General features: G+C 43.2%; 2 protein-coding genes across 10 annotated transcripts in view; one reads left to right on the top strand and one right to left on the bottom strand.

Moving 5' to 3' along the window:
- Nucleotides 1-20531, bottom strand: part of MYPN (myopalladin) — a 264901-nt gene that overhangs the window by 101789 nt on the left and 142581 nt on the right. Inside the window, exon 1 of one of the 9 annotated variants that reach the window (XM_083148979.1) lies at nucleotides 2077-2107. The exons of the other annotated variants lie outside the window; for them this stretch is intronic. The gene's annotated coding sequence lies outside the window, so the exon portion shown is untranslated. Of the gene's footprint in view, nucleotides 1-2076; nucleotides 2108-20531 lie in introns of those variants that run through there. 9 annotated transcript variants of the gene reach the window in all.
- HERC4 (HECT and RLD domain containing E3 ubiquitin protein ligase 4) overlaps nucleotides 1-20531 on the top strand; it is a 303379-nt gene that overhangs the window by 64755 nt on the left and 218093 nt on the right. The gene's annotated exons all lie outside the window — the stretch shown is intronic.

Here is a 20531-nt window from a genome sequence, read left to right on the forward strand (position 1 = left end):
TATCTGAAGTGCCAAACAAAGTCTCTACACTATATATATATATATATATATATATATATATATATATATATATATATGTCCTGTAGATCGGCACTGCTGCTGAAAAAACGGACCTTCCGTGGTGCCTTCCTTGAAATGGATACTCTCCTCTGTCCTTACTTGATAGCCCGGAGGCTGTAAATAAGGGTAGGCGGCACTCCAACGGTTAAATGTGAAAAAAGTAGTTTAATTCAATAATCCATGAGCCAAGCCGACGTTTCGAGGCCTTGAGCCTCTTTTTCACATTTAACCGTTGGAGTGCCGCCCACCCTTATTTACAGCCTCCGGGCTATCAAGTAAGGAAAGAGGAGAGTATATATATATATATATATATATATATATATATATATATATATATACACACAAACTTACTAGGTGACCCATGCAAATAGCAAATATTGTGCATGCGAATGGGTCAAAAGCAAATTTTTTACTCTGATTTGTAAACAAACAATACAATGTGCAATTGTAAATTAACCATTTAGTGGCTTTTGCACCTTGATAAAGGGGTCTGTGAACCCCGAACGTCGGATCACTTGAACTATGCACTTTATTTTAATAGACAGATTTATAACCACATCAATTAGTCTCTGAGTGCCACTGCTTTCTATTGTGTGTATATATATATATATATATATATATATATATATATATATATTACTTGAGCCTTCAAACAGATGCTGACATTTTATCTTTCCTTGTATAAGAGCTGGGTTTTTTTTCCAAGTAACTTCTCTTTCATTTCGCCCTTATTGGCCCCAAAACTAACTTCAACGTTATTATCTGCCTTGTATTACAATTTTTTTTCAACACCGCAAAAGTCCCTGCCGGCCAATGTACCCCTATTTTTAACATATTGAACTATAACGTTTCAAAGATATATCTGACAGCCTTTATTATTTCGTGCATTGCTAAATGAATGTTCATGTTAGTGTAATTTGTTATTCTATGTCATACTGTTATAACTTTTGAGTAAGTTCTTAATATCTCTTCCTTTGAGTTGCGACAATATTATTGTCATCTAGTGGCTCTGTTCTTTAATATATGTTCTATATTTATCACCAAACACCACCGTTAATATAGTAGAATTTGTGGACAGTTGATACTTTACTTCACTTACAAAAGTAAACATCACTATCAATACGATCCCAGCATCATCTTGTATAACTATTGTACTTTATCAAAACATAAAAACATTTTATTGTTGTATATATTGACAGCTTTCACACTTTCATGATGTCTGACATCACTGCTCATAATACCCAACTGACTGCAGAAGATTCAATACTACTATTTTATTTTATTGGGAGCCCGAGGTGTATGTTATATTCTTACTCCCTTATCTTATATTCAAAATAATGGATGCCAGACAATCATTGAATTATCTTTTAGGACTGTTCATATTTGCTCAAGGCTTGCTTTCCCCCTTCATTCTCTAAGTGGAATCTATCATATTACACATTGCAAGATTTTATTTTTTGATCTTTATACCACATCAAAAGCTGCAAACACAAAACATATTGTTACTATGAATGATCTTGCATTCTGTTGTCACTTTATTGTAATGTATATCTGTGATTTCAGATGTCCAAATAAAAATTACTATTTAAAAAAAATGGAAGGAAGGCCCTGCTCTCAAGCTTACAATCTATAGGGAAATGGGGCATTGATATACAAGGATAGGTGTTATCTATTGCACCAGATTGCAAAGGTTTTTGGTGGGCTGTATGGTACGGTGACTCAAAAATATAAGCATGAGGTCAGGGGGATGGAAAGGTGAGAGGAAATAAGTGAGGATATGTCTGTACTGTACAGGGGGTAGGTAATATGGTATTTTATCCAAATAACATTTATAGCAATATTATACTAAAATGAAATGTTCAGTATTCATGATTTATCAAACTCATATCATATATAAATAATAAAATATAACACCAAAATAATAAATGTGTCTGATCAGTAATATTTAAAATACAACATGTTAATGTTCATAAAATTAAAGTATAGATTGTAAGCTTGCGAGCAGGGCCCTCCTACCTTCATGTTGGTTTGTATCTACCCAGTTTGTTTAATCACTGTTTTCTTCAATTGTAAAGCGCAACGGAATATGTTGCGCTATATAAGAAACTGTAAATAAATAAATTAAATAAAAGTAATTTGCCTGTCTGTCAATATATTTTGCTTCTATAATATTTGATCCCACTCCCTCTTCCTTCTTTAAAATTAACTCTTGGCCCTAGAATGTATTAAGATCAGGATTCTGGCAGAGGAATTAAAGCAAAGCTCTTAAATCATGGTCTATTTATAAATATATCAGGTCAACAATAGAAAACCTAATATTGGCTTAGTTTATCAATAAAATATACTGGGTTCTATCAGTGATAGTGGCCAACAGCCACGAGAGATAACTTACCACTTCTTCAACTGGTCATCTCCCAGGGAAATGTGCATGTGTATGAATGGGGTAACCATGAACTGCTCAGTGGTTCAGATTACCATAGAGAAGATTTGACCAAGGTTGCCATATCTTTTCAATGGTTGGGACTAATGCAGGTTATACCACTTTATTGCCAGGGGTGACACCATGTTAGATAGAGTGAGGGCCGCATAGGCTTGAGGGAATTTAAGAGCCGGTGAATTTGATGGTTGTAATGAAAGATATAGAAGTCAGTGAAAAATGCCCAGGGGAAATAACAGGTTGAGTGGCAGTTAGAGCTGCCAATCAGTTAGCATAGGGGCGTTAGCTTAGAGAAGGGTATATTAGGGATACTGGCCAGGAAGTACTTCCTCTTTGAGTCTGGATCCCCACCCTCCGTCTCCTTTTTCATCTGTGCTACCTGGCCTCAGGGCCATTCACCAAGTTGGATTCTATAGCTTTAATTATAAATCAGCTAGAAGGCGCTCTCGACCAGCAGTCAGGTGGGGTGTCAGGTAGTCTCTGTGCGGTAATGCCCCCCTTTGCCAGGACGGCGGGCGAGTCCCAGGCTCCAGCGGTGGGACGTTGGACACTTCATGGAAGTGTCCGCGCCAGGCCATAGAAGGGGTGGTATGTCCGTCACAGCGCGGGCTGTACACCACAAGAAGGGATGTTGTCAGATTGGGGCGCTTTGGTCGCTACCATGAGCAACACCCGAGATGACTGGTGCTGGTCTCAAGTGCTTTCTTTGCCATCCCTTAAACAAATAGGGGTCATACCATTACAATAAATATTCATGACCTTTTAAACTTACGCGGTGGTTGTCCGTGTCGTTATTTTTAGAATAAGGTGTTTGTGTGAGTTATTTCTAGGCATAAGAGTTAAGTAAAGGTATAGGCCAAACAGCATAATTCATTAGGCGCATTAGATATTTAACAATAAATGTATTGAGGTTTTGAGAAGGAAAATAACATACATACTGTAATAAGCATTAAAGGAACACTGATAAAAGCTGTATTTATAGGATAACAGTTAAATCCAATAGAAGTGAAAATTCAAGACAATATGAAAATAATATGAGTTATGGGAAGTTTCAGAAATCCAAGAATAATAGACAACATGCAGTAAATCACTTAGGTAAGAAGAATGCAGCTGAAGGATTGCATAGTCATAAGATTACAAATAGTTTGGAGGATCTGCCAAGAAAGTTATAATTTCATACAACAAGCATAAAATAAAACCTATTTTTTATTGTTATTTAACATTTAGGGGTTTATTTACTAAAGGTCGATATTCACCAATTTCAGATCAATGAAAATGTATCTTAATTGATAATGGGTTTCAGGGGCTGATTTAGACAGATTTTTAGCAAAAAAGAATGGATAAAAATTGATGATAATCTTCGTGTTGTAAACTTATCCCTAAGTGTTAAAATAATTTGTCCTTAAATATTTTTAAAGGGGAAGGGGCTTGTATCCAGTGCTGAAGTATATATTTTGTTGCTATACTATAGGGGGTATTCAATCACCCACAGCCATCTCCCGACGGGGGAGATGGCTGCGGGGCCCAAGTGGCGTAACAGAAAATTTTGCTCCCCCCCACCAGGACAATATTGCCGCCCCCACCCCCGTTAAAAGACAAGACCCCCCCCCCCCGGGAGCTGGCAGGGGGGTCCGTGCGGCGCGGGGGTACCTGTGGTCAGGGAGGCGCTGATTATGATGTTGCCGCAGGGACCTCCAGGCTCTCCCTGACCACAGGTACCCCGGCACCGCACAGACCCCCCTGCCAGCTCCCCGCTGCACCCACAAGCAGTGGGGAGCTGGCAAAGAAACAATAGCGCCCGCAGACCCCGGCGCCTCCCCGCCACCGCGGGGGCTGCGGCCCTATAGCTACGCCACTGCGGGGCCCTATTCAATGCTGTCTTCCCCCGACAGCATTGAACAGGGTATCTCGGCAGAACGAGCCCCACTTCACAAGCAGTCGGGCTCGTTCTGCCGAGAACGGCCGGGAAGTGACGAGCTCCCAGCTTGAGCAGACCGAGAACGGGACAGGGTCATAGCTGTCGGGCCAGCTCGACAGCCGTGGCCCATGATTGAATACCCCCCTAAGAGTATCAAAAAAAGTTTTGAGCATTCAGTTGATATTAGGGAGCTTGTGGCAAAGAGTTATCCAAATCTGAAAGTACAAACTGTTTTAACTGAATCTAACATGTTTTAATACATGAGCAATCTCAGAAGCAATGATATAAAAATGTTTATAGCCAAGCACATATAGGGCATTCTGAAGAAGATGTGATACCTATGAGGGGAGAACAAGGTGATACAGGTTGAGTACCCCTTATCACGGATTTAGAATTATCTTGAAAAAAATAAAAAAGACAGCGTTGCAGAAGATAAAATGGCAGTATCCAATTGGTAAAAGTAGCAAAAAAGATAAAAGCGTAAATACATAATAAAAGAAACAAACTCCTAGTGCTGAATAGTCTTGTGCTAAATAATAGAAAGAAAAAAAATGTCAAATGATCTAGTTGCAGCATCAAAATGATTATGAATAATCCTGAACAAATCCAAAACTAACAAACAGCCTTACAAAGCAAACCACATTCATTATTTAACGCAAGTCAAAAAGCTGTATTGGAAAACATTTAATAGCTCAAAAACTACATTGCAACAGTAACACTGATAAAAACAAATATAATGAAATGACATACATGTAATCACTTCTAGCAGATTGCATAGTGGGAAGCGTAGTCCATAACAACAAAGAAAAGTTCCAATGGGAATCAGATGATTATCTGCGATCAGCAATAAATAAATATATTGCTGCAGATGATTAAACACCACGCTGTGGTGAAATACAATACTAAAGGCATGACAAAGTTGTTGATCAGTAGAAATAAATACTAATTAGTGTCCCAGAATCTGGAGCAATGCTGCTTCTTGCAGAGATATTGTATCCAGCCCTTTGTAAGGGATATGTTAGCAATGAGTACCACACTTCATTCACGCAGTCCCAGGTTGCTTCCTTTGGGCCCAATATAGACCTGCTCGCTAGGCTGCGTGTGTTCAGAGCCCAGCAAGCAGTTTAATGCAGCCCAGCCAGCCCCCCCCCCCCCCCCCCCCTGTCCAAATCTCTGTGCAGGGCTGCAAACGGATGTTTACGGGTACACATACATTAGCTTTCGCTCACACTGAGGATAATTTATTCAATTGTTACTTACTATCAAATGATTTATTCTCCTCTGCCCTCTGCATGCAAATGCCGCATTACCCAGGAGTCACTTGGCAGCTGCTCGTATGGACGCGACAAATGCAGAGACCATAATGTCCATCAGACTCCAAATAAAAGGTGCCAGGATTGTAAAATACTTGGTAAATTAAAATGGCACATGTTCTGTAAATAAGCGCAGTTTTCTGGAAACTGTTTGTAAGAGTAGGAATCAAGCCAACCATCCTTTAGCATTTTATCGTAGTTACAAACCCATTATTGCCTACCTGACCATCTCCTTCAGGGAGAAAATGCTCTGTTCCTGGACTTCCTTGGACTTCCCTGTAGTGATACACCATCCTTATCAAGTTACTAGCTCACCACAGGTGATGATAATCATACATTCAGGGAAGTCCAGGAACAGAGCATTGTCTCCCTGAAGGAGAGGGTTAGGTAGGGTTTTTGTCTCTACCGCTGGTTCCAACTCCGCTCCCTTTTCGTTACCTGTCAGTTTCCCCCAAATGTCTATCCTTAGACCAAACTTTTTTCCCATCTAACCTCCTCTTTTTGAAACCTCTTCAACTCCTTTGGTTCCAATAGCATTCAAATATACCATTCCTTCCCTAAACTCTTTCCCTTCATCCTACATTTGCCTCTTCCTGCCTTTCTACCATCTTCGTGGATGTCCCAGCTCTTTCTCAAGCTAAACCTGACCAAAGCAAACCTGACCCTCAGCACACAGGCCCACCTGCTTGTGACCTCCATTTATGATACTGTGGCACGCTGATTATAACACACACCGGAATGCCCACAACATATAAGGCTACACACCGTAATCCCCATTACACATTATGGCACACACCGTAATGCATATAACATATAAGGCTACACACCGTAATCCCTATTACACATTATGGCACACACCGTAATGCACATTACATATAAGGCTACACACCGTAATCCCCATTACACATTATGGAACACACCGTAATGACAGTTACAGAATATGACATCATTCGTTTTTCCCATTACACATTACGACAAACCGTAATGCCCATTACATATAGGGCTACACACAGTAATGCCCATTACAGAATATGACAAAATCTGTTATGCCCACTACACATTGTGTCTTTACAACCGTCCCCTTACATCTACTTAGGGTAATAATTCCTGGTTTGATGGAAATATGCTTAATGTCAGGTTCCTCCTGAATAACACTTTAGGACCATAGTCACTCTATAGAATTAAAAAAAAAATCACTGCAAAACTACAAATCCCATTACCAGGGTCTGACATGTAAAAGATCCCTAGTACAACAAGCCTGCCACCTGAAGGTGGTTTAACTAAATGGTACTTATATGTTAGTTGGGTGCCCAATAAGCTATTTGATTAGTTTTGCGCGTACGCTCGCCACGCTTCGGGCACGGTGGCTCACTGCGCTTGCCACACTATATAAAATCAACTCCATGCCAACATGGATAGTGGGGGTATGAGCGTACTAATTATAGTGGGCGCCCAACTAGCATATAAGTACCAACTGAATAAATTAACTCTAATGGCAATAATTCCATTTCCTGGGTGTAAAGTTACCTGAATGTGCTGCTTACAGCGTCGCAGCAGAGGTCTGCAGTGCAAGCCAACCAGTCAAAAGAGAACCATGTAGGGGGACTGACCCACTGTCTGGACTGGAGTCACATCCACACAGACTACATATCAGTGACAGTCTGTGTGTTTAAATGGCGCCCGCTCGTCTCACCCGTGCAGATTGGGAACTTAGAAGGCGGGTGGGTTAGTCACGGTACACTCTACAATATAAATGAGTCTGACTGAGATTCAAAACAAAAGGTCTGAAAGGCCACATGAGGAACAATGGGTGTATCAAAGGCCCCAAACACAGAGGAATTGGGGTGACGTTGTGTAAACTATAATCTTCTCCACTACAGTTAAGTTTTATTGATAACTGCACAGAGGGAAGCAGGATTTTTCCAGCGAGAGGAACAAGATGACATTTTATGTTAGGGATTTGGGAAGTCAGCTTGTCCTCACATTTGTCTAAAGAGTCAAAGGGAAGACCAAAGAGAAATATCTACAGGTTATCTATTATACAAGAGTATAATACAGCAAGCAAAACTTCTGCAATCGATTGCAAAAATAGGACAATTTTTCTAATCTAATTTTTCTCTATGAACTCTCTTCAACCTGTTTCATTGGCTCCCTGGACCCCTTAAGATTCCACTGCAAACTTCTCAAACTTCATATAAAGTCCTTAATCACTGCTCCGCAACTGCTATATCTCCAACCTCATTTCTGTTCACAGTCTCTCATTCCTCTCCTCTCTTCTACAGTTGTTGTATTGCCTCTATCCTGAATACTTACTATCACACCTGCATGCAAGATTGATAATGCCCTATTCCATTACCCTCTTCTAGAACTCATTCCGTCAGTAAGCCAGCTTCAAATGTGCACTCAAAAAAGATTTCTATTAAACTCTACCTATCTTCCATCTAAATCTTCACTAACCTTTCAGCCCTTGACCTACCTTCCTGCCAGATTACCATCCTATTTTCCTACTTCTTAAGGCACTGGGTAATTATGTGCCCCTTTAAAAATAATAAGATCATATTATTATTATCATCATTATCATAAGACTAATGCTATCCTGGACAGAAGCTATAACCTCTTTCACACCAAGTCTTTATCCCAGAAATTTGCTGGGTAAACCAAACTTGTGTGTTGTTGTGAAAGGGTATATGACCAAGGTCTTTACCCGGGTTATTTCTGGGATTGGTTCAGATACACTTTAATGAAAGGTGGGACCCAAGTAAAAATAAACAAACTGTATTAGTCCTTTTTTAATGTCCCTTTCACGCTGAAAAAATGGTCCTGGCCCTGCACACATAACATGGGTCAACTCTTTCACACTGTACAGTACCATGACCTGTGTTCACCAAGCAAACTTGCCTCACTGTGATAGGGGGAAAAACAACATCAAGTAAAATCGCACCGTGTGTACCCACTATAAGTACATCTCTGAGAGCAGGCAAACCATTTTGTAATTAGAAATGCCTATGTTTGTGAAAAACACATGCTTACATGGTATTGCATTATTTAGCATCTTCTTAACACACTATGTACAGGAAAACATAAATGTAATTAAATCATAAAGATGTTCAATAGCAACACATTAAATAATTATAGATATCCTCTTAATATTATGATGTATCATGAAAAGATTTGTTCTCTGATTGAGTAATAGGAAAAAAATGTAAAAGTGTTAATAAAGAAGATGGTCATTAAGCGGGTGTGGATCGTATTGTCGACCCAACTTATGTCGACAGTCATTAGGTCGACACCGTTGGGTCAACAGACAACTAGGTTGACAGGGTTCTAGGTCGACATGGGTGAAGGTCAACAGGTGTCTAGGTTGACATGGGACAAGGTCGACATGGGTTTAGGTCGACAAATGTGTTATGTCGACCTGGGTTAGGTCGACAGGTCGCGAGGCCGACATGGTTTTTTCACTGTTTTTTTTTTTTACCAGAATGTCGACACAGTAGACATGGACACAGTTGGAAGTGAACCGCAGCCCCTCGCATCTCTCGCTTCGCTCCCCATGCTTTGGGCACGGTGCCTCGCTGCGCTCGGCACACTATTTTATTCTCCCACCATGCCCTAGTGGATGGTAGGGCATGAAATACCACCTGTCGGCACATGTCGGCTCAAAAAACAGTGAAAAAAACCATGTCGACCTGTCGATCTAACCCATGTGGACCAAACGCATTTGTCAACCTAAAACCATGTCGATCTTGTCCCATGTCGACTTAGACACCTGTCGACCTTCATCCTGTTGACCTAGAACACTGTCAACCTTATATTGCACAGGGGCACACTGACACACACCCATACATTACACAGGGACCAGGGGCACACTGACAGTGGCACCCACACATACATTGCATAGGGACCAGGGGCACACACACATACATTGACCAGGTGCTCGCACACAATCTCCTCCTCCCTTCCCCGTACAAGGAGTACCTGCACTTCCGGATTGAGGTGAGGAGCAGTGCTTTCATCTTGTGGATGGCGGAGCCACTTTAGGGGGAGCGGTGACGTGCACAGTGGAAGGGCGGGGCCAGACAGCCGCAGCTCACAGAGTACTCCTGCGGCAGCCTCACCGCTCCATGAGAGCGGCAATCGCCGTCACCCTGCACCCCAGTGGCACAGGCTCCCCCCCACCATCGCTTGGGCTGCGGAGCCCTATTTACGCCACTGCAACTCATCCTCTTTGCTCATCACAAGATCTATGTTTCTCATCCATATGCATTACTTGCTCCCATTCACGATTGCAGGACTTTCTTCGGGCTGCACCCATCTGTGAAATGCCCTCCCAATAAGACTTTCCTCTAGTTTTCAAACCTTCAAGTGTTCCCTAAAAACTTTACTCTTCAGGCAAGCTTATCAGATTCCAGAACCTTGCCTCTCTGTGTACTGCAGATTCCAGAACCAGCCACATAACCTTCAGAAACCTTTCCCATCAAATTACATCCCCTCCATACAGCACAAACATGCTAAATTATTTTCTCTCTCCCCTTTCCATCCCCCTGACCACAGTTAGCATTTCCGTGTCACCGTATCATTCAGACCACCAAGAACCTTGGCAAACTTGTGGACCATTGTGCAATAGATAACACCTATCCTTGTCTATTAATTAGGGTTACCACCTCATCCCTTTAATTCCAGACAAATATTAATTACACAGGTCCTGTGGCAGTTTAAAACCAGGTGAAATGGATTCTTGAAGTCAGCCAGCCACAGAACCTGTGTAATTAATATGTGTCCGGAATTTAAGGGGTGAGGTGGTAACCCTACTATCAATGCCTATTTCCCTATAGATTGTAAGCTTGCAAGCAAGTCCCTCCTACCATTTTGAACTTTGTACTTTGTAACTACCCAGTTTGTTTTATCTCTATTTCCAAGTACATTGGAACTTGAAGCGCTGTATAACTGTTAATGGTACTTGTTTCCTAGAACGGCGCCCACGATATTGATCTTAGGCATCGCAAGGAAAAAAATCGCGTTGGTCGCATCGCATGCGGCCAAAAAAATCGCATGCGATGCGACCGACGCGATTGCCGCGATTTTACATAGGGAACAATGTTAAATGGCCCAATTGACCCGATTTCACATAGGGAACAATGTTAAATGGCCCACAGACCCCAAATAGCCACCCTGAAGTGTGAAATGGCCCCTCCAATTGTTAAAGCCACCCCACGATCAACGTCAACCCGAAGCATGGCGAGCGCAGCGGTACGCGTCCTCCGACCTTTTCATACCCCCACTATCCACATCGGCGTGGAGTTGAGAATAGAAAGTGTGGCGAGCGCAGCGAGCCCGAAGCGTGGCGAGCGCAGTGAGCCCCGCGAGGGGACGCGGATACCTTCACAGCTATACGCGTCCCCTCGCGGGCTTCACAGGTATCCGCGTCCGCTCGCCACGCTTCGGGCTCGGTGGCTCGCTACGCTCGCCACACTTTCTATTCTCAACTCCACGCCGACGTGGATAGTGGGGGTATGAAAAGGTCGGAGGATGCGTACCACCGCCCCTCGCGGGCTCGCTGCACCCTTCGGGTTGACGTTGATCGTGGGGTGGTGTTAACAATTGGGGGGACCATTTCACACTTCAGGGTGGCTATTTGGGGTCTGTGGGCCATTTAACATTGTTCCCTATGTGAAATCGGGTCAATTGGGCCATTTAACATTGTTCTCTATGTAAAATCGGTAATAGCGTCGGTCGCATCGCATGCGATTTTTTGGCCGCATGCGATGCGACCAACGCGATTTACATTTCTATGTAAAATCGCGGACATCGCATTGGTCGTATCGCATGCCATTATAATGGCATGCGATGTACATGCGATGCCCGCGATGGGCATTTTTACAACGCGACATGCATTTCTATGTAAAATCGCGGACATCGCATTGGTCGTATCGCATGCCATTATAATGGCATGCGATGTACATGCGATACCCGCGATGGGCGCCGTTCTAGGAAACAAGTACCATGGCATGCGATGTACATGCGATGCCCGCGATGGGCGCCGTTCTAGGAAACAAGTACCATGGCATGCGATGCCCGCGATGGGCGCCGTTCTAGGAAACAAGTAGCCTGTTAATAAATAAATACGTGTAACTTGCAGGGTTCCAGTAGCACTACAGCGTAGCAGACCCTGTGGAGCTGCCAGGAGGATTCTTGGGCAGTAGTATTGATAGCTCGGTCCAGCCTCCTAGGCATGATGTCATGATATCACATGGTAAATGGTGGGGCCAGCAAAGGGCGGCAAAGAGCCATGTTCCGCCTCTGTTTGCTGATGCCTGGCTCTTACTGTACATTTACCCCTATGTCTCTTAACAAGTAACAGAACAAAATCCACATTACTTTGCTGAAGGGCAATGGAAAGGATAAATTCCTCACTGATAGTTATCATTGGTAGATGAAGATCTTAACCAAGTGGCTAAGATATTAATTTCTGTGTACAACAATCTTTGGTGGATGAAGTCAGTGAAATAATTGTGGCTGACCTTAAAGGAAGCATACTGTATAAAGTTAAATACAATTACAATAGGCTTGTAGAAAACTCTTGCTAGAGATGAAAGCTTAACCCATAAAAGTACTACTAAAACATGATATTTTGGGACTCTTATATAGTTTAAGAGGCACTTTAATTGTCATTAAGTGTGTAAGAGGCACTAGTAAGGGCATAATGTGTGTAAGCAGCACTAGTGGGTCCATTATGTGTGTAAGTGACACTTCAGGGGCATAATGAGTGTAAGCGGCACTAGTGGGGGCATTATGTATTTAAGGGGCATTTAAGGTTGTAATAAGCACTATAGGAGGGATTACGTGAAAAAGTGGCAGTAGTTGGGGCATTAAGTGTGGAAGCGGCACTACAGGAGGCATTCTGTGTAAGTGAAACCCATGGCAAAGAGTAATTAGAAGCCTTACTGTGGGGCATCATTTGTAAGGGGAATTTTTGTGTGTGGAACATAAAATGGTGTCAGCGGCATAACTATGTGTGGAATAATATGTAATAGGCATTATGGTATATGCTATGAAATGTAATAGGCATTAATGTGTGAGGTATAATATGTAATCAGCTTTACAATGTGTGGTATAATATGTTATAAGCCTTAAAGTGTGTGGAATAATGTGTAATGGGCATTACGGTGTGTGACATAATGTGTAATGAGCATTATGGTGTGTGGCACAATGTGTAATGGGCATTGCAGTATGACATAATGTATAATGAGCAATACGGTGTATGGCATAATGTGTAATAGACATTATGATGTGTAACATAATATAACATTATGGTATGTTGCCTAATCTGTAATGGGCATTACAGTGTGTGGCATAATATGTAATGAGCATTATGGTGTGTGGCACAAAGTGTAATGGGAATTACAGTGTGTGGCATAATGTGTAATGGGCATTACATTTTAGGTGGTATGATGTGTAATGGGTATTATGGTTTGTGAGGCATAATGTGTGCTATAAGAAGAAAAAATAGTAGGAGAAGGTGTGCCTGAAACATACCCTTTCTCTGGACACCATTTCACCTAGCTATACCTCTGCCTGTGATATAATTACAACAGGCATGGGGGGCACTGCTGCTGGCTTCTGTACAGGGCCGCTGACATCGCAGCTCATCCCGGTAAGCAGGGCCGGCGCTACACACTCAGCAGAGCCTGCAAAGCAGGTAGGCGCCAGGCTGGACAGGCGCTGTCCTTGCTATGCGACTCTGCTGTACATAACTCTTGCTGCCATTGCACCTGTCAGACAGAGGTGCCAGTAGCTATGTGGACAATACACTGTGTTTAAAATAAGACGGCACTGCTGTAGTTATAGTGCAGTACAGCCAGCAGCCAGGCTTCAGTCAGAGAACACAGCGCGCGACTGCCTCCAAACCACATGAGATTACAACAAGCCCCGCCCGCCCTGCAGAGCCTCATCATATTGCTGCTGCAGTCAGCCACTGTGACGCTGTGCTTTTCCGCGGCTGGCATGAAGCCCCCACAGCTGCAGTGAGTCATAGGCACATGAGGAAATGCTGTCTGGTCTCCCAGCTATTCAAGGCAGCACTGTGGCTGCTGTGGGCCCCAAAACAAAACAAAAGCGCCCGAGCGGGAGGTAAGTGCTCTGAGTGCTGCAACTCAATTCAGGTCACTGGCCAGCAGGAAGGGGCACGGAAGACACTGCCCCCCTCCCCCCTGTTCTATCACTCTGTCACCCCCCCCCATTCTGTCACTCAGTCACATCCTCATCTGTGGCCTGTCACCCCCACCACCTGTGCTCTGTCACCCCCCCCCCCCCTGTTCTGTCACTCTCACATCCTCATCTGAGCTTTGTCACCCCCCCTGTTTTGTCACTCTTTCACCCCCCCCCCAGGGGCATCCTTCCCTGTGTTCTGTCACCCCATGTGCTCTGTCATCCCCCCTATTCTGTCATATTGTCACCCCCTGTGTTCTGTCACTGTCTCTGTGTTTTATCACCTTGACACCCACCCATGTTGTGTCACTGTGAGATACCCCATGTGTTTTTTACCATTGTGTGACAGCCACCTCTGTGTTCTGTCCCAGCCACTGTGTTACCCTGTGTGCCACCCCTGCTCTGTTTTCTGTCCCAAATATTGTTCCCCCCATGTGTTCAGTGTGAAAATGACCTGCCCCCCCCCCCCCCCATGTGTTGTGTGTGACAAATGTAAAGGGAATTACTGTGGGGCATATTGTGTTAAAATGGGGCTTTACTGTGGCATAATGTAAAAGAAGCACTACTACTGTATGGCGTAATGGAATAAAGGGCTCTACTGGTGGCATAACGTGAATAATAGTGGCTACTGTGTGGTGTAAAGCAACTAAGGGTCACTGCTGTGTAGCATAATTTGAGTAGAGGTACTATTGTGTGGCCACACCCCTTTCTTGTGAGACCACACATGTCAGGAAGGGCGTAAATTTATATTTTGAAGGGGGGCACCGAACACCCTAGCACCGGCCCTGCCGGTAAGTAGAGCACTGCCCACAGTAACACTAGTGGCTGCAATTTGCTGTTCCAAGTTGGCCCTAGTAAGGGCCCTGTCTTTGACACATGCTTGTAAAAACAAACACGGAAAAAGCCTAAAGCACAGTACACACAATATGCTGCAGCACAAACGCTCAGCACATAACACAAGGTTTTCTCAGAACTACCCATGCATTGTCTACAAATCACAAGTAGTCAGCGCGTGAAAAGGATTGTATTTGGGCATTTCAAGAAAGGAGAGGATCTGTGTGCAGCTATTTGCTGCGGGACTCCTCCTCTCTGATGGTATTAGTCCAGTGTCTACTGCGCATGTGCAGGTCTCCGGGAACATGGCCCCTGCGCCTTGTTTCCGAGAACATATGCAGTGTGCATGCTGAAAGCACTCAGAAATAGCCACACTGCACCCATTAGAAAAAAGGATTGGAGGCAGGGAACAGTACTGGTTAGACCTGTGTGCAGCTATTTTACTTCAGTACTTTGTAGCAAGTTGTTTTTAATGTGACCTTTTCATTTTTTTTTTTTTTATCTAGGTCCCTATTATACTTTATACAGCCAAAGGAAACAGTCGACCCTAACCAATTTGATACTAGGCAATATTTTGTCTGGTACCTCCTAGTTTTGCCACTTTTATGATCTACCATGGTGGTGCATGCAATAAAAAGGGCTTGTGACATTACAAAAAGGCCTTGCTGCAAGGGGTTTAGGGACTGGCTCCCAGATTTCTAAGTCTATTGTATCTACAGGAATAAATCCAAACATATTGCCCCCACAGGAATAAAAAAACACATTTCCCCTGCATAAGCAAAAAAACACATTGTCCTCACAGGAAAAAACATATTGACCCACACAGAAAAAAGCAAAATCCGTTGTGCCCCAAAACATAACATTCTAATTCAAACACATGAAATTGTAATACATTGCCACCACAAAATAAAAGCACATTGCCACCACAAGTGAAAAAAACACATTGCTTCCACACAGGGAAAAAAATTAACACATTGCCAACACAGGAAACAATAATTAAATTTCCCCATACAGGATACAATTCAAACACATTGCATGAAAAATATATTTAAACACATTGCCCTACACAGAAAAAAAAGTTGCCACCACATGAAAAAAACATGGGAAATAATGCACGTTATGTGATCTTATGTGTCTACTTGTAATAGTGAATTCTGTCTCAATATACTGTACCAGACCATTTTATAAACATAGATACAGATGTAGCCATGCTCATCTTTGCTGAGAAGCTGCATGTAGCATGTCATGCTGGGCTGGGACTAGTCGCAGTCGGCGATCGCACCATTAATTGCCATGGCCACATCACAGCAAAGATGAGCATGGCTACATCTGTATATAGAGCCTTATTCAGCCCTGATCGCAATGTACCTTTTTTTCCTCAAATTGACAAATCCATGCTGCATTGCAGGTGGGTCAAATGGTCTGAATTAGACCCAAAGATAAAAAACACAATTGTAATCCACAGGGGGGGGAAGAAGGCATTCTTCAGTATTTGTGTAAAAATTGTAAAAACAATTCAAACATTTCTTTTAGCAAACCATCCACCAACGATTTTGCCCCCTCCGGGGGCCATTTTCAAGGTGCTCACAATTCAGGCAGTCACAGATATTGTCACAACGCTGGGATAATCATGTAGGAGATCTTGCCAGCATTGTGAAAATAAATCTGCCTGAGGTGAGCAAAAAGTACCTGCAAACTGACTTTAGCACCATGAGGGTGTAGATGGGATTTACCATCTTTTTTCCTGTTAGTTGTGGATATAGTTTAATATTATATTATTTTGTTTTATGGAGAATAAAAACACTGTCTTTTTACTAAGTTGGCAATTTGGCTTTGTTTGTTGGGTTTGTATTAGTGCCCTTCCTGCAATCATGGCTGGCAGAGAGACAGTGGGGGATATTTACTAAGATGTGTGTTCTACTTCACATGTGATGTTGTTATGGGCAACCAATCAGATCATGTCTACTATCTTCTAGAGGGTGCTAAATAAATAAGAAGTAGATTCTGATTGGTTGCCCATAGCAACATAACATGTGAAGTAGAATACACATCTTAGTAATTTTCCCCCCAGTGTCTCTGCAAAGGCCCATAGGAGGAGGAGCTACTGCAGCTGGTTATGTGCAGCAGCACTCCTCCTACTGTAGCAGCTAGTTTCCTGGCTGTGGATTAAGCTTTGGACAACGTGACCAATGGAACATATGATTTGACGCACTCAAATTTGATTGGACTGATTTGATTTGGACTCCCAACTGCCACCACCCCCCCCCCCAACTGTGGGACACAGCCGGACGTGGGTGGGATACGGGACAGTCCCAAAAACCCAGGACTATCGCAGGAAAATCGGGACTGTCGGGAGGTATGCTCTCTGACAGATTCTGACACGGCTGTTCCTGTTGCTGTAGGCTCCTGGCTGTATAAGCTGCTTGATCTGAGCTAAGAGCTCTGATCATGGTAGTCAACAAAAGCAGCAGAACCACCATCCAGACATGTGCCACCGCATGTCTGTGTTTTTCTCTGGTATTGCTTCTGCAACTTGAAGCAAATAAAGTACTTCCCTGTAAGCATGCTTGAGTATGTGCAAGGCCTACACCGTGAGCACCTTCATACACTGAAACACCATTGGATGCACATATGGCCTATGCAAATAACGCGCTTGACTATAGCCTCCTTGTGAGTGTTTACACTGTATGTCTCTTTACCTAACACACATTTGTGGCACACTCTCATCACTCCTATAGCACGCCCATAAGATCTTACCAATTGTGGTGGGACAGTCCTGGCACAGAGGTAAATTTACTACAGCTTCTAAGAATAAAAAAGGTGTTGTTGCCCATACCAACCAATCAGATTCTGTCTCACATTTATTTTCTAAGATGCAATAGAGAAATGACTGACCTGATTGGTTTTTATGGACAACACAACCTATTTTCATGTTTAAAAGCTTTAGTAAATTTACCCCACAGTGACCAGATGAAGAGTGGGTTACAGAGCACTGGGTATACCCTCACAGTGATTAAATGGGGGTGTGGCCCAATAGTTGTGAAGCCCCTCTCCCTAATTTTTGGCACCTTGGATGTGGGCAGTTGTCCCTCCTCCCGCCCGGTATGGATGAGATAGACCACCAACATCCTTCTGCTTAGCCATATCCCTGTTACCTCCCAGGAATGCTCAATATATTTCCAAAACATTTGTGAGACCATTCATCTCCAATATACTTCAATTGCAACTGTGACCCTGAAGGCATGGACTATGGACGTGTGCGCAGTGTGACTTAGCCAGATAAGCAGAAGGAAAAAATAGCTCAACTGCATCAGCAGTGTGTGCCACTCAGAATGAGCCCTCCGGAGTTTCTGTGAGGATGGGCACTTTGTTGTACATTCTCTCTATTCACAGCCTGACAATCATTTTGCTCATTTTTTCCCCCAGAAAACTCAGTTTAATAACTGTACTCTGAGAGTTGGTAATTTTGAATAAAATTTCCCCTTGCTTTGTGGGTGCTTATGCTCAGGGCAATAGAGAGCCTGGCCAGGCCCAGGTATTTTTCAGGGGGTGTGGCCTAATTACAGGCGGCGTGGCCATGCACCCTTAGAATAAAATACAGAAAAAAAAATAATACTTTAAGCACCTCCCTGGCCACACCGCAGCCCAGCACACTGTGTGCTGGGTTGAGAAGAACTGTTGCAGCTGTCAGGTATTGGGGCATCACTGGGAAAGTATTAGGACTGGGCCCAGGTAATTAGTATCACCTCCCCCTCTCTCAGCACCTCTGCTTATGCTACAGTCACAGGTACTTCTTTATACATGACACATGCTGCATATTGATTCATATAAATCAGGCACAAACATAATATGGGCCCAGTAAAACATAAACAGAAAATGTAATACAGTACAAGCAAGTTCTATTTTTTAAAATTTGGGAAATACACTTGATGTCATATAATATAGTCTCTCAAAGGAATAATAAGCCTTATTCAGGTCAGTTCGCAAAAGGGCTGCGTTCTCATGGAGACCGATGTTGTTTTACTTCGCATTTCTGAGCATGATGCGTGCACCCACAGCGAACAGACTGTTCGCCTGGTGTATGTACTCAGTACAGCTGGCGGGGGAGGAGAGGGGCATGGGGAGGCCCCATTAGCATATGGGAATGCCCAGCATTTCATGGGCATTCTCATGCTAATGAGGCCATGACGGGGGGGCGGGAGGCGGGAAGCTGACATCACCAGATGCCAGCTGCCCGCCCATTTCCTTCACAGAGTGCACACGTATGTAAGGTTTCTCAGCCCAACCTTACATATGCGTGCACCTCCCACATCTTTCGATGGTCGGTGATGTGGGTGAAATCCCATCCTGCGAATGGATGTTACTGTGTAACATCCATTTGCAGGCCCTGTGTGCGAATCGCACTTGCGAATGGGTAGCGGCAGCCCACCATTCCCAAGGCGGGGTTTGGTGGACTGGCAAGGCTGCGAATTGGCAGCCTTGCAAATTAACCAGAATAACCCCCGATATGTGAAAGAGAATTTGAAGCCTTATGCATCTCGAATTTTATCAACTGTAGCTGTCTCTTGGCAAATGCAGGTAATGTCAATAATAACAAATGCATAAGTTGTACAAACGTTGTTCCTCCCCCCTCAGCCACTAACTCCTTATACTGTACATGTTTCCTCCCCGCTCTCAAATAACTGTTTGCATGCACTTCTGCAAGAGATGCTATAGAAAAGGTAAATATAGAGTTGTGGGAAGGGAGTGCTCATATCATATTGGAATCACATTGGCTACTTTTCTAAGCACTTAATTCATTTCGGCTAATGTGCATTGATACGTTGTTCATATGTAGTCGGGTTTGATAAATGTGTGCACATTTACATCACACATCCTATATCGCACAGCATTGTACAATGATGGGAGTGCTGCTATTTTAACGAGGGTTGCATTACCTAGGCTAAACATCTGCTGCTGTTAATCATGGGTCTGCCGGAGATGGAAGGGGACTGAGTCCCCAGGAGCTCTGCCCTTTCCTATACGACTACTGCAGCTGTTGTGTACTCTAATCTACAGTGCAAATCACATTGAGCTAAATATAATCAGCAGGGTCATTTTACACAGCCCAGTATAAAGTAAGTTTAAAATGCAAAAAAAACAGAAGCCGAGGTCTATTTTAATAGATAATCAAATTAAACAGCATTGCTAACCAGCGGCAGATGTAGCGCTGCCATTGAGGATAATTCACAAGGAAAAGTTCCAAACATACTACGGTGCATTTATAAAGAATGTTTCTTCTAACAATACTGGATACTGGAAAGTCCGTTAACTGTTCAGGATCGGCATGTTAACAGGATCTTGTATACAATTGCATTTAGCTACAAGAAGCTGTAGGTAAGGTTCACAAGTATATTCTTTTTTTCAATAATTACCTAGAAATCTGTGTGAGTGTCCAGCCCTGGCTGTCTCCTCTTAATGGATATTGTCCAAGGGGAAAAGAGGGTGAAATGAAACAATCCTGATTAAACCGAAGTGCTTATCCAAGGGACAATCCTGAATGTGTTACCCTGAAATTTCGGGCAAATGATTGTATGGAGCTGAGTCAACCTGTCACCACTGAAGAAGCAGCATTTGTCAGTGGCAGGTCCTGTGTTATTTTGAGCACTCCACACCATGTGCCTACAAAGCAATTCACCTCATTGGACAGGAAAACTTCAGGCAAGTGCCCATCATTCCTGCAATAGCTTGTGTGTTACATGGGAAATAAACCGTCGGACTACTT

The sequence above is a fragment of the Crinia signifera genome, chromosome 6 (assembly GCF_055691185.1).
Source record: "Crinia signifera chromosome 6, ASM5569118v1, whole genome shotgun sequence".
Taxonomy (NCBI): Eukaryota; Metazoa; Chordata; class Amphibia; order Anura; family Myobatrachidae; genus Crinia; species Crinia signifera.